This window comes from Lipophrys pholis, assembly GCF_963383615.2.
Source record: "Lipophrys pholis genome assembly, chromosome: 5".
Taxonomy (NCBI): Eukaryota; Metazoa; Chordata; class Actinopteri; order Blenniiformes; family Blenniidae; genus Lipophrys; species Lipophrys pholis.
Window position 1 is genome coordinate 17,294,115 of NC_137628.1, and position 12,559 is coordinate 17,306,673.

Here is a 12,559-nt window from a genome sequence, read left to right on the forward strand (position 1 = left end):
ATTTAAGGCATCACTCAGACTCTGGCACATTGCAGTCTGCGCACTAAACTCAGTCTGTCCAGCTGTCATGAAAGACCTCACTGATCACATATTTTGTGCAATTTCTTCTGAATCCATAAACAACAATGCTTTATGCTATTCCACGTTTTAGATTTAACGACGACAAACTTCCAAATTGAGGCAACTGATGTGAAGATGCAATGTTGGGGATGCTTGCTTGTGATAGGTCAGCTGATTGAGTGCTTATGTTCAATAAAACATACAAAGTTTGCTCATGCAAAAAGGTCAGAAAAGTTGCTGGTGATGAAAACAGATCGACTCAAGTACTGGTATGGAGTTTGACGACTGACTAAATGACACACATTCACGTGTCCTCAAACAGTAAATCTCAACATAACCACCTATTGATCACGTATGGAGAATAAAATATTTAAGAAAACATTTGCATAATTGCTGTTTTGACTTGAGATGCCAAGAAAACATTCAAACAGTACCGCAGGGACCAAAAGTGTGTCGTTAGCAATACTGCACATAGCTTGTTCCTATCAAACAGTGCAGTGTGCAGTGGTTAAAAGTATGAGAAAACAATGGAAGGATGATGAGAAACGTCAAGGTCAAAATGAGGATTTATATACAGCCCGCTTAAGTTGCAGATATACACTTCAAATAATAGCAAATCGGATCATTTTAATAGAATTTTAAACAAAAATACAATAATTCTCTACATAAATGTCAGAGATATTTCCACAGTGTTCCTATTGCTCATTTAAATTTAGCATAATACTATCACTCTTAAATAACAAGAAAACATATTAAAAAAAACAAATTATTTTTGGAATGCAGTTGTGGGACCATAGATGTGATTGAGTGACTTTGCCACTCAACCAGCATGGACGCGAGCTGCGAAACTAATGTGTGTGTGGATGCTGTGGAAACTTCAGGAAACCTGCGCAGAACACGAGACGGGAAAAATGGGATTTTTGCAGAAATTTCAACATAAAAAGATTAAAAATCAAAGCTGTGAACTGACAATTAATGATGTACAGCATATATGCACAGATATTGGACAAGAGAAAACAACAATAGAAATGGCTAAATACCAGTATTTAGAAGATTCATAGCCCTTTTTGGTAAGTGAGAATTGCAATCGTGTCTGCATAGAGAGAGCAAGATGGACAGACAGGGAAGGAAACAGAGTCCAGAAGGTCTAAGGGTGACTAAGTTTGTCTTCAAAAGCAGTCCTTCCTTATAGCTAGGTAGTTACAGGATAATCAAGTCTGGCATCATGACAAAGAACGCAAAATTTAATACAACATGACGCGTGAAACTGCTCAAGGAAAAAAAAAAAAGTGTATTTTTTAACTGGAAAATGATTTCCTTTGAACGGTCTATGCAACTCATTCAGAGGATCTGTGAGTATAATATTTACTGAATTTCAAAGTTTCTCTCCATTCTAAATCACTGCAGGTAGGGGGGAAAATAAAATGAAATCTTCCAACAGTGTGCATGTGTGCCTGAAAGCTTCATACTCTGACCGCAGACGCTCCTGGCAGAGAGGTGACCTCTCTGCTCTAACAGACGCTCCTGTCCTGTGGCAGCACACACGTCAGAGAAAACCAAAGTCACAGGAAGGTCACAACAACTTCCAGATTAAGTAGCAGGCAGAGGAGGAATGGTAGAAATAAAACCCATGAAACTACAATGTGCAGCTTCCCCTCCAGCTGCAGCTTTGCTCATCACGTGTGTAACAGTCCGCTTGTAAACACCGCCCAAAGTTTAGGTTGTAAAATAATGTGATCCGCTCATATCTGCAGGACAAGTAGGGGTATAATTAAAAAATAAAAAAATAAACTTTCAAAGAGCTTGTAGGTCTGGTGTAGGACATTCTTACTGTAATTATATAGTAGTGCATAATGAAGCAAAGAGAAGCCATACAAATAGCATCATTCATCATTAGGTGAAAATAGTAATTGGCTGTATTGTTTGTGTGTATTGATGCTGTAGATTCAGAAAATCTAAACACGTAGAGAGAGAGAGAGAGAGATGGGATCGATGGGATTTTTGCAAAAGTCTCAACATAATTAAAAGAAAAACAAACATGGCTGTGAACTGAGATTTCAACATGTGTAGCGCATATATGCACAGATATTACATAAGGAAATGCAATAGAAATGGCTAAATATCAGCATGTAGAAGGTTCATAGCCGTTTCTACTGAGTGAGAATTGCAGTTGTGTCTGCATAGAGAGCAAGACGGAGAGAAATAGATATCAGAGGGTCTACGGGTGACTAAGAGATGTTTCTGTTCATTAGCAGTCATTCCTTATAGCCGGATAGTTACAGGATAATCATGTCAGCTCGGGTCAGTGTGTCCTTGACTGTCTGGTGGGATTCTGCTGGGCCATGTTTCTATTTCTATTTCTATTTCTGTGTGTGTGTGTGTGTGTGTGTGTGTGTGTGTGTGTGTGTGTGTGTGTGTGTGTGTGTGTGTGTGTGTGTGTGTGTGTGTGTGTGTGTGTGTGTGTGTGTGTGTGTGTGTGTGTGTGTGTGTGTGTGTGTGTGTGTGTGTGTGTGTGTGTGTGAGAGAGTCTGTGTGTGTGTGTGGGTGGGGGGGCATTTTTTTAATAGAGGAGTCTTTCAAAACTTTAATTAACTAGCTAAGCCCCACATATTGATGCCAAAAGCTGTGTGGCAGCATTGCCTGCACTCTCCCAAATAAACAGGGTTTAATCCCCCCTCCTCACTCTCGTCAGCCTATTGTGCACTCATTTGAAATCTACGGAGGATATGATGTCTGACTGGAACCACAACAAGGAGCACCGTGTTCTTTAAATAACATCGTTCTACATTTACCTTGAAACTGGCAGCAGGAGCATCAATGGAGATTGAAAACGAGGGGAAATGAACAACGATCCCTGAACAGGCTCAGTGGTGCAGCAGCATGCAGCAGTTTGTAGCAGGATGCTCTGATGCATTTCTCCATTGATGCGATTTACTGGCCACTCCCTGTCTGCACAGGCTCCGGTTATTGGTCGACTTGCCGTTTTTCCCACAAGGGCATTTCTAAAACATCTACAGCCTCTTTATTGATGGATGAAAACAATTTGTACAGCTCCGCTTTATTTTTTTCAGTCATCACACATGTTCTCGGGTGCAGAACAAGTGAAGTTTTAGTTGTCAGTTTTACCTTACAACTCGAACCTGATTGCTTCAAGATGTTGGATTTGAAAGGAAACCCGAGGGCTAAACTGTATTATTTAAATTAGGTAAGCACTTCCAAGCCTTATTCAGAAAAGATTAAACGGTCCGCTCTTCACTGTGAGCCACTGTGCTGACCCCCACGCTGGTTTCTGCTTATTCATGACCATGTCCTTCAATTCCATCTGGTTAGAGAAGGGCCACAGGTTGATTTGGAAGTGAGGCCTGATGAGTGTCACTTGCACTAATGGCTTCTGTCACTCACAATCATAAGCCGAGTGGATCACCTGTTAGTGAATTTGATAACGGTGTTTTCGTCCCTCGTTCATCTCTCTTCTCAGTTTTTCCTCTTTGCTTGCCTTCCGTCTGCTGCTCTTATCTCTTTTGAAAGTTTCCCTCTCGTCCATCAGTTCACGCTCAGCCAACCATATCTCATTTATCTTTGTTTATATCCTTATTTTTAATGCCCCCAACTGCCTCGCCTTTAACTTTCTTTTTTTGTTTGTTTTTTCCACTGCCATCCTCAACTCATCCTTTTCTCCTGGACACCCACATAGGAGAAAAAAAACAGCACACGTCCAACCACTTTCCATAACCTCCTCTTTAGACAAGAGAAGTCTATATACTCGATCAATATAACAAGTAAATACAAATAGATCGATTTTTGCTTTAGGCCAGAGGAGCAGCTGCTGGCGTATCCATGTGCATTGCTCGTCCTACAAAACACAACAGAAATACTCAAATATAGATTACACAGGTTATTTTGTCCACGTCTCGTTAATCATTCTTTAATAATTATTCATCTATTTTTAAATGTCCTTTATCCACGTCAGCGGCACTGGAAGCTGGAGCGATTCCCAGTTAACTTGGAAGAAATGCTGGGCACAGATTGCTCGTCCATCCCAATGCGAACACAGAGACACACTAGCACTTCCACACCTACAAGCGGTTTCAAGTCACTCAATTTGTTTTCACGCTGACCTGGAAACCTGCTAAACCAAACACTCCCCTAGGGTGCAGGGTTCGTGTGAATCAGGATGAGGAGCAGGGACCGACCGACCTGTCTACCTTCTAGAGTTAGTATCCGGTCAGACTCCCGATTGGCAACTGTGTGAACAGAGAGGACGGGATAAAGGTTTATCCATCTTATTATCAGCAGTACGAAGTAGCCAGATTGTTTAACAAAAATGGAACTGAACTGGTGAGACACAAAGACGAAGCGGCATCTGCTGATCAGTAGGAAGGAGATTTGGTGGCATTTGAACATTGCTGTTCACCAGGACCGGGTGAGTAATCATAAATAAGGTCAAATTCAATGTATCTTTGTTAACTTAGTTAAGTTCTGGTCCGATTGCAGTGCACGCCATCAGCTGCTCCTCGTCATGGAGAACGGCTTTATTTACTCAAGATAACAATGATGCACAAAAGCAAAAAACAGTTTCCAGTCCCGCAGGCTGTAATGTCTCACCCCCCCTGTATGTGTTAAAATGTGGCGTTTGCTGTGGGTAAGAAAGACAGGAATTACCCTCCCAGAGTTCCTCCTCCTCCTGTCCCTTGTCAAATGTTGCTGTGTCAGAGTCTGACCCATTTGAATAATCGTCTCAACATGTGAAAAAAGCACAACTAACCTAACAAGCATGTCTTCGAGAGGGATGTGGAGGATCTTGAAAAAACCCACACAGGCAAAGGAAGAACATACATCCTCAGAAAGTGTCCCTTTGAATGCAAATTCAAACTCTTTTTAATTTCGCACATGTACAAAGGTGGATAACCACAGCATGATGAGCAAAACCCCCGATTATAGAAAGTTTAAAACTGGTCAAAAATAGCTCATCACATCTCGTGGTAAAAAGATATGGAAAGATGGGTTATAGGAAGTTATTTTAACAATCTGACTATATAAAGTGTTTTCTGCCAAACTTCAAACTGTATGTGGAGAGACATTGGAAATACATTGTTAGTAATAAAGGAATGGGATATATACTGTTAATATTATGCACTCCTTTTAAAAATCAATTTTAAAGCAAAAACACATCACCTGACAAATAAATTTATGTAATTCAATTCAACTATGTATGAACAGAGAAGATAAACAGAAAATTGTCAAACAAATTTTACTTATAAGCTGATGACTCAAAATCTTATGATGGTTTTGTCAAATGATACAGTATCACTACATATATCTGCAACACCGTCAGTCTACCTAAATTTTACTTCATCCCCAATATCAAATTATTGGTTCAGTAGGTAGGTGAAGTGAAACCCCCCCGAAACCTTTGAAAACCAGCTGTTCGCACAGCAGCTGTTTAGGATTCACTTTAAAATAACATTAACCATGGCAGCTGAGAAAGGTCTGGGTCATTTAGCAAACATCACAGAAATGTTGCGGACTGCCAGCACTGTCCTCTGATCACCATAAAAAGGGTGGATTTAAACGACGGCTTGTCTGAATGTGCCATCACATCACATCACATCAGAGCAGATGCTTCGCAGTGTCGCGGCGCACAATGTAACATCTCCATGGCTGTCAGTGGAGCTGTCACTCAGCGGCACGCCTCTTAAAAGTGGCCACAAAGTTTTCCATCTAAGTTTTTAGACTATCAAAACATCACGTCAAATTCAATATGTACTGTCAGACGGGTACGCCGAACCTAAAAATACACAACAATTAACATATATGTAACGGCAAACGAGACACCACTTTCTTCAAATGTGCAATAAAGGTCTACCGGGTTTAATCACAGTGTAACGAATTCATAGTTTTAATGAAACGTCTGACGCAACCAGAACAGTAGTCTTGCGCTCTACACTCTGCTGAGAATACGCCTTTGAAATTGTCACATAAAAGCAGCTCACATATTGTAATCCCACGCTTAATCTTAAATTCTCCTTTAAGAAAAAAACACTCTGAAACAATCCGCACTTTAAATCAGCTGGAGACGACGGTTACAACAAGCATGAGTACAGCAACTTAAGACGCTTGAGCAACTTGCTCAGCTGTAATCTTTGACTGTTGGTGTGTTTGAGCATATTTAATGCATCCTTATGAAATGGAAATAATACACATTGGTACCTTTGCTGAACTGCCTCCCATGACGTAACGCCACCAGTATGTGGCGCACCTGCAGCTGGAAGCGCATCGAACAAATTCAACTTTAATTATACTTACTAAATTCCGTATCTTGTCACGCCCCGACTCTGATGTAAAGTAAATCAAGAAGTTCTCCGTTATACTCATAAATTCCAAGTGTTTAGAATGATGATGACATATTGCACTTCTTTTTGCTTCTTAATTTCAGTGGTCACAGTTGCAACAGCCCGGCTTACCAGTGACGGAGAAAATTAAAGTCACACACAGTGAGCAAATGAGGCAGCAACAGTGCTGCGTGTGTTTGTGAAGCATTGCCATCGAGTTAAGCAACTTTCTTGAGTATTTCGAGGTTCCTCTACAGGATTTGCAACTCACATCAGAACAAATCAAATGCATAGGAAACACTTGAGCAACCACAGTTTCCTGGTGACAGATCTTTGCTGTTCTGCACAGTTTAACAACTGAATGCCGTTTTAAGTGATTTTTCCCTTTTGGAGTCGTCATAAGATCTCAGATGGTGAAAATATGTGCTACAGCAATCCTATGAGCACATTTAGTGACAAAGGTTTTGGAAATTCTCTTGCACGTCATTATAGGAACATCTAACATGATGTAACATCGGTCAAATAGTACCAAATGAGATCTTTAACTAAGAATGTCAAAAATGCAAAATTTCTGTCTTGTCTGTTTCCTGCTTAATTTTCTCACATTGTCTTTGGTTTCAGGCACCTTGATTTCTCTTCCTTATGACTGATTGCTGCTCACTGCCCTGAAGTCTTTCACCTGGGCCTGAGCGTGTGATCGTGTTCACATGGTGACAGCACAATCTATTGGGCTCAAGTTCTGTGTCTTCCTACTGGTTCGCCTGTGTTTTTCTGGGATGTTCCGCCCCTGTTTTTAGTGATCCTGTTTCTTGAGTTTCCCGCATTCTTTGTTCTTTAATAAAAGAGTGCTTGTCTCGAGACCTGCTCTGTCTGGAGTCTTTCCTCCGCTTGTAACAAAGGAACTGAATCACTATGAACAGAGCCCAACATTATTCCAAATATCACCTTTTTTTGGCACCACTTTGGCAAAAGATTGCTTCAATTAATAATAATTTAAAAAAAAAAAACTAAGGGCCAACAAATTCCTGCAGTAATGCCCAAAAGGTATAATGGCTCCTTTTTTTTAGGCAGCAGAATGCAAACATACAACTGTCACCATGTATGTTGCTGCTATTGTAAAATCTGTCACTTACTGACCTCCGAGGCTTCACTCTCAGCTGCTAAATGTTGAACTATTGGTAAAATATTCAGTGTGTCGATGGTTTATGACACTATCCACAATTGAGTGTTAGAAAAGGCCGCCTTTTTGAGCCTGTGATAGGTTGGCAGACGACCAAAAGGCCTGTTATCTCAATTAGTAGAACACAGAAAAGCAGCCTATCCGATAGGACTGTGTCAAATTCGGTCACCTTTGATATTTGCACGTTGATATCAATGCATAATGATGTGTGCAGAAAACAGGATACACGCTGAACGACCAACCTCTTTCTGGTCCCTGAGTGCTCTTGTTATGTGGAACAAGTGAGTAACAAACTAAATGTTGAGCAAAGCTCTGATGTAAAAAGCACCTCTAGAGACAGTTTATCAGGTTTATGACAATAAATCAATTTTTATCACTGTATTGTTCATTGTAAAGTACAATCCCAGCTAATGCATATTACATGAACCCAAACATGAATATACAATGTAAAACAGGCTGATGCCGACCTTTAAACAAAACCTCTGATGACTCACAGACAGACCATAAAAGGAGCCACAACATTCAAAAAAAAAAAAAGAAAGAAAGAAAACACACACCCAGACACCTCGGAGGATATGAGGAAGTGTTCATGCTGCAGACACTGAGGAGGATGTTGTCTCTGCAGTCTGCAGCAATTGGCTGAGTATTTTTTTTCTCCATCGAACAACGGTTAACAATATACATGCCTTTTGTACTTCAGCCCACTTTGTTTGTTCCCTTTTCATGACCTTTCTTCATTTTCTTTGTTTCAGCTTCTCACTTGCGCTCTCTTCATGTTTGTGTCGATCTTTGCCTCTCTGGCTCACTTCCTCCCCACTCTTCTCAGTTCTTTAATCAGACCATGAAATGACTGCAGAGGCTGGCAAAGCAATCCTCTCCGCACTGTTCATCTGAAGTGCAAATGTGGAGAGAGGGAGGAGATGAGTAAAAGGATGATGGAAGAGGAGAAATGGAGGAATCAAAGGAAGAGAGACAGAACGATTGCGATGGGACAAATAAGGGGAGAGGAAAGTAGTTGATAATGGCAAAAAGGAAAGATGATGGGAGGAGCTATGAAAGAGAAAGATGAGAGAAGAGCTGAATACATGCACACTGTGGAGTGAATTTTGATGTAAACAAATACATAGAGAAGGAACAAGGGAAATTGATGAACCAAAAAAATCTCAAAAAGTTAAGAAATAAGTGATATGATGAGGTCGCAGCAAATTTTCATGCTGTAAATTACATCTCAGCGCTCCAAAAAGTCATTTGCTCACTTGCAGGCATGCCGACACCCATACACTGCACCGATGAAAACCCAGCAAGGCTTCATGGTCGCTGAGACTGCAGAGCTGAAGCTAAACAAGCAGAAGAACCCATGCAGAGAAAGGTCCAGACGAGCTTTGACGGGAGAGCAGATTAGAGGCAGGGAGCTCGGATGATGCCCCTGACCCGCGAGAAACCCCAAGGAGAGAAAAAAAAAATGACCGTCTCTCCTCCACGCGAGGACAAATGGGGTGTAAATTATTGATTGTTTTTCTGCAGTGGTGGTGGCAAATCTGGGCCAACTCTGAGTTTCTCATATTTTCAGGATTCGCATCTATGAGGTTCCCTACTGGTTAAGAGCAACATGAGAGCGATCACGATGTGCTTCAAGCTCATGCTATTTTGTATGTGAGGTTTTTTTGGGGTTTTTTTCATGGTAGAGATATTAGCAAGACTGCAACCAGCAAATACCTTCATTATTGTAATACTGTTACATCATTTGGACAAGGATGAACTTTAAACCTGTAAAATGAAGGTCTCCAGTGGTGAAGAGGAGAAAAGTAATGGACAGGAAGGCCATCAGGTCTGCAAATGAAGCCGCAGAGAAAGAAACAAGAGGGTTTAGAGGATCAAGACGGGCAAATCCATGGACAAATGCTGCTGGGACACAGGCTGCGGTCTGGTCAACCCGTCAGGTCGTCTAGGTGAGGGTGCTCGATGTAGAAAAGCCCGAAACACCCAAGATCATGACCTCAGGTTACATTACTGATGAAGTATCCCAGTCCAAGATGCATCTTTCACCTTGAAATGAACAGTTTTACTACTGAATGCATTACAAGTGTAAAAAAAAATGAAGATTAATTCAAATGAGAAACGCATCTTTAGTGGAAAACCGAGTGTACAACAGGTATTTCTGATTTACAGACGTCTCATTAACATTAGAAGAGTTATAATTGTTATTGCCTGTGGATCCCAACAGCTTTCAATAATAGTGAAAATCATGAGGAAACTTGGGATTTAATCAGAAATGACTACCTGGAGTGAGACAAAGCATTTGCAGAGTGAGAGTTTGAGGCTTGAGTTACTAGGAAAGCGAATAGAGAATTTGAATTAATCAAGTAGCTAAAAAAAAAGCTTTCTGAAACTATCCATACTAAGAACCGGTGGGCAACTATTTGCTGCACTGGAAATTATATAAGATGGGTAGTAATACAGCAGCAATCCATTTACATCTTGCTATAATACTCCAAAGAAGTATTACTGATTTGAAAAAGATGCTCAAACATACTTTCATGTGTCTACTATAGGTCTAATATATCCACCAAGTTTAAAAACATGATTAATTTTATCTTTTGGAGTTCATACAATCCTAATGAGGCGTTTTCTTCAACTGACTCTACCGTCTCTGGCAAGATGAATATCAGGGTCAAGTCCACACACACACACACACACACACACACACACACACACACACACACACACACACACACACACACACACACACACACACACACACACACACACACACACACACACACACACACACACACACACACACACAAAACAAGATTAATCTGCGAGTGCAGGCATGGCCAAGGCAGGTGCTGAAATAAATCTTGGCATGTAGCAAAGATGAATTAATATAATGTCCTAAACACCTGGCCACATAAAGCTTGTGTGTGTGTGTGTGTGTGTGTGTGTGTGTGTGTGTGTGTGTGTGTGTGTGAGGCCAAGCAGCAGGGAAGAGCAAAGCCAATAAATCCTACTCGACAACGCTTTTTACCATTATGAGACACTTCACACACACACACACACACACACACACACACACACACACACACACACACACACACACACACACACACACACACACACACACACACACACACACACACACACACACACACACACACACACACACACACACACACACACACACACACACACACACACACACACACACACACACACACACACACACACACACACACACGAGCTCTGGCATTCCTCAGGCTTCATGCTCTGGCAACACAACTTCACTCCTGAACATTTTTCTCCCACGGTTGCACAGCCACCAATTCACTGCAGCTCTGTGTATCATAGATATCACTTCACAAATATGTTAAGCTGGATTTGAAAATTAGACAAGACATTTACAGAAAGACCAACTGGAAACTGGAGAGATGGTGATAAAGAGAGGTTTGAAAAGCAGTATGAATGCAGTGGCTGCTTTTATGTGCAGCAGTTGTGAGCTGATGCGTTTTGCCGGGGAGAACATTCAATAAAACATAAAGACGGGGTTACAAAAAAAAAAAAAAAAAAGAGAGAGATTTGTGAAAGAGGCACGTTGAACACACTACTTCAGTGGTAACAGCAGAGCCTCGTCTTGTAGCCGTGTAAACGAGCATCTCTGCTCCTCAGACGGATCGATTCAAGCTTGCTTCAGATCAATTATGTATACAGGCCTGCCGAGTTGTTCTCATGTCAGCGGCTGTAAACAGATCCACTATCACTTCAAATGGCACGGAAATGTGGTCAAAAGTATCCAGAGTCTGTAAAAGTACATAGAAAAAAAAAATCTACATAAACTCTTAACACTGAACAGGAAAAGACTGTTTTTCAAGAGAATGCAGTAAACAATACAACTCAAAGTAAGAAACACAAAAATTGTGATCATAATGTATTTCCGAGAGTTTAATTTAGAGCAGGGGAGCTTCAAGTATGGAGAATGCAGTTTATCTATTTATTTATTTACTGCTACAGGTTTGGAGTGATGTTTCATTTCTATGTGAAGACTGATGTGTTCACATTGTTGCAAAGGTGTTGCTCTGTATTTTTGCAAATTTGTGAATTTACAGAAAAATAAAAACGTCCAGATAGGATGCAAGTAACAGCCGTGTTCTGGTCATTCTAATTACCATCACTTACTATAAGCAAATCTTTGCCTATACTATGTCACAAAATGTCCAAGTTATATTGCTCTACTAGTGTCTTTCTTTCTGGAACATCAAGTACAAAACAATTTGAAAAGCAAAAATATTGATTATGTATTTTTTTTTGTTCCATTAAAACAAATACCTAAGTTTACCTCCCGATTGCGTCAAGCATGAAAAAATGTAACACTGCCATGAGGCGGTCCAATGACTCAACTAAAGGAGTACATTTCTCCAAAAATGCATGAATCAGCGTCGACAACAATTTAGTTTTTGTTCATTTGAGGCAAAACACATCAATGATCTAATTCTGCCTTTACACTTCGAATATTTACACCCTGGGAAATGCTACTCTGTGCTCCTTCCCTACAGTTGCACAGACATTTCCAAGACCAGAACAAAAATATGCAACAGCAAATCACACCTACTTGTTGCTGTGCCGGAAAAAAATAATAAGTGTAGAGTAGTCTGTGATCAGATGGCACACACTTTCCTAGAGTCTATGATTATACGGCTGCTGCAAGAAATAAAACACTTGTGTGCCATTTTTGACAGGGAAGTGCAGGAATGAGACAGCATTTCCCCCCTCAAGAAAGAGGAAGTGCTTTTGTACTGCCCATCAAAGCCACAGCAGGCAGAAACCGTATTACATTTCACGCAGTGTGAATATTTCAAGAGCTCTTCTCAGCTGGTATATTGAAATGTTACACCGAGGAGACTCCGAAATCCAGTAAACCTCAAGGAATTAGTTCAATCTCAAACAACACTGTATCTCACCTGGGCCTTTTCAGCTGCATAGAAACGGCTCC

General features: G+C 40.7%; 1 protein-coding gene across 1 annotated transcript in view; it reads right to left on the minus strand.

The window, feature by feature from the left end:
• The window catches only part of rab11fip4b (RAB11 family interacting protein 4 (class II) b), a 48,224-nt gene extending 35,958 nt beyond the window's left edge, over window positions 1-12,266 (minus strand). The window contains exon 1 of the mRNA XM_080464659.1: window positions 12,179-12,266. The gene's annotated coding sequence lies outside the window, so the exon portion shown is untranslated. The remainder of the gene's footprint in view (window positions 1-12,178) is intronic.
• Window positions 12,267-12,559: the final 293 nt, after the last annotated feature.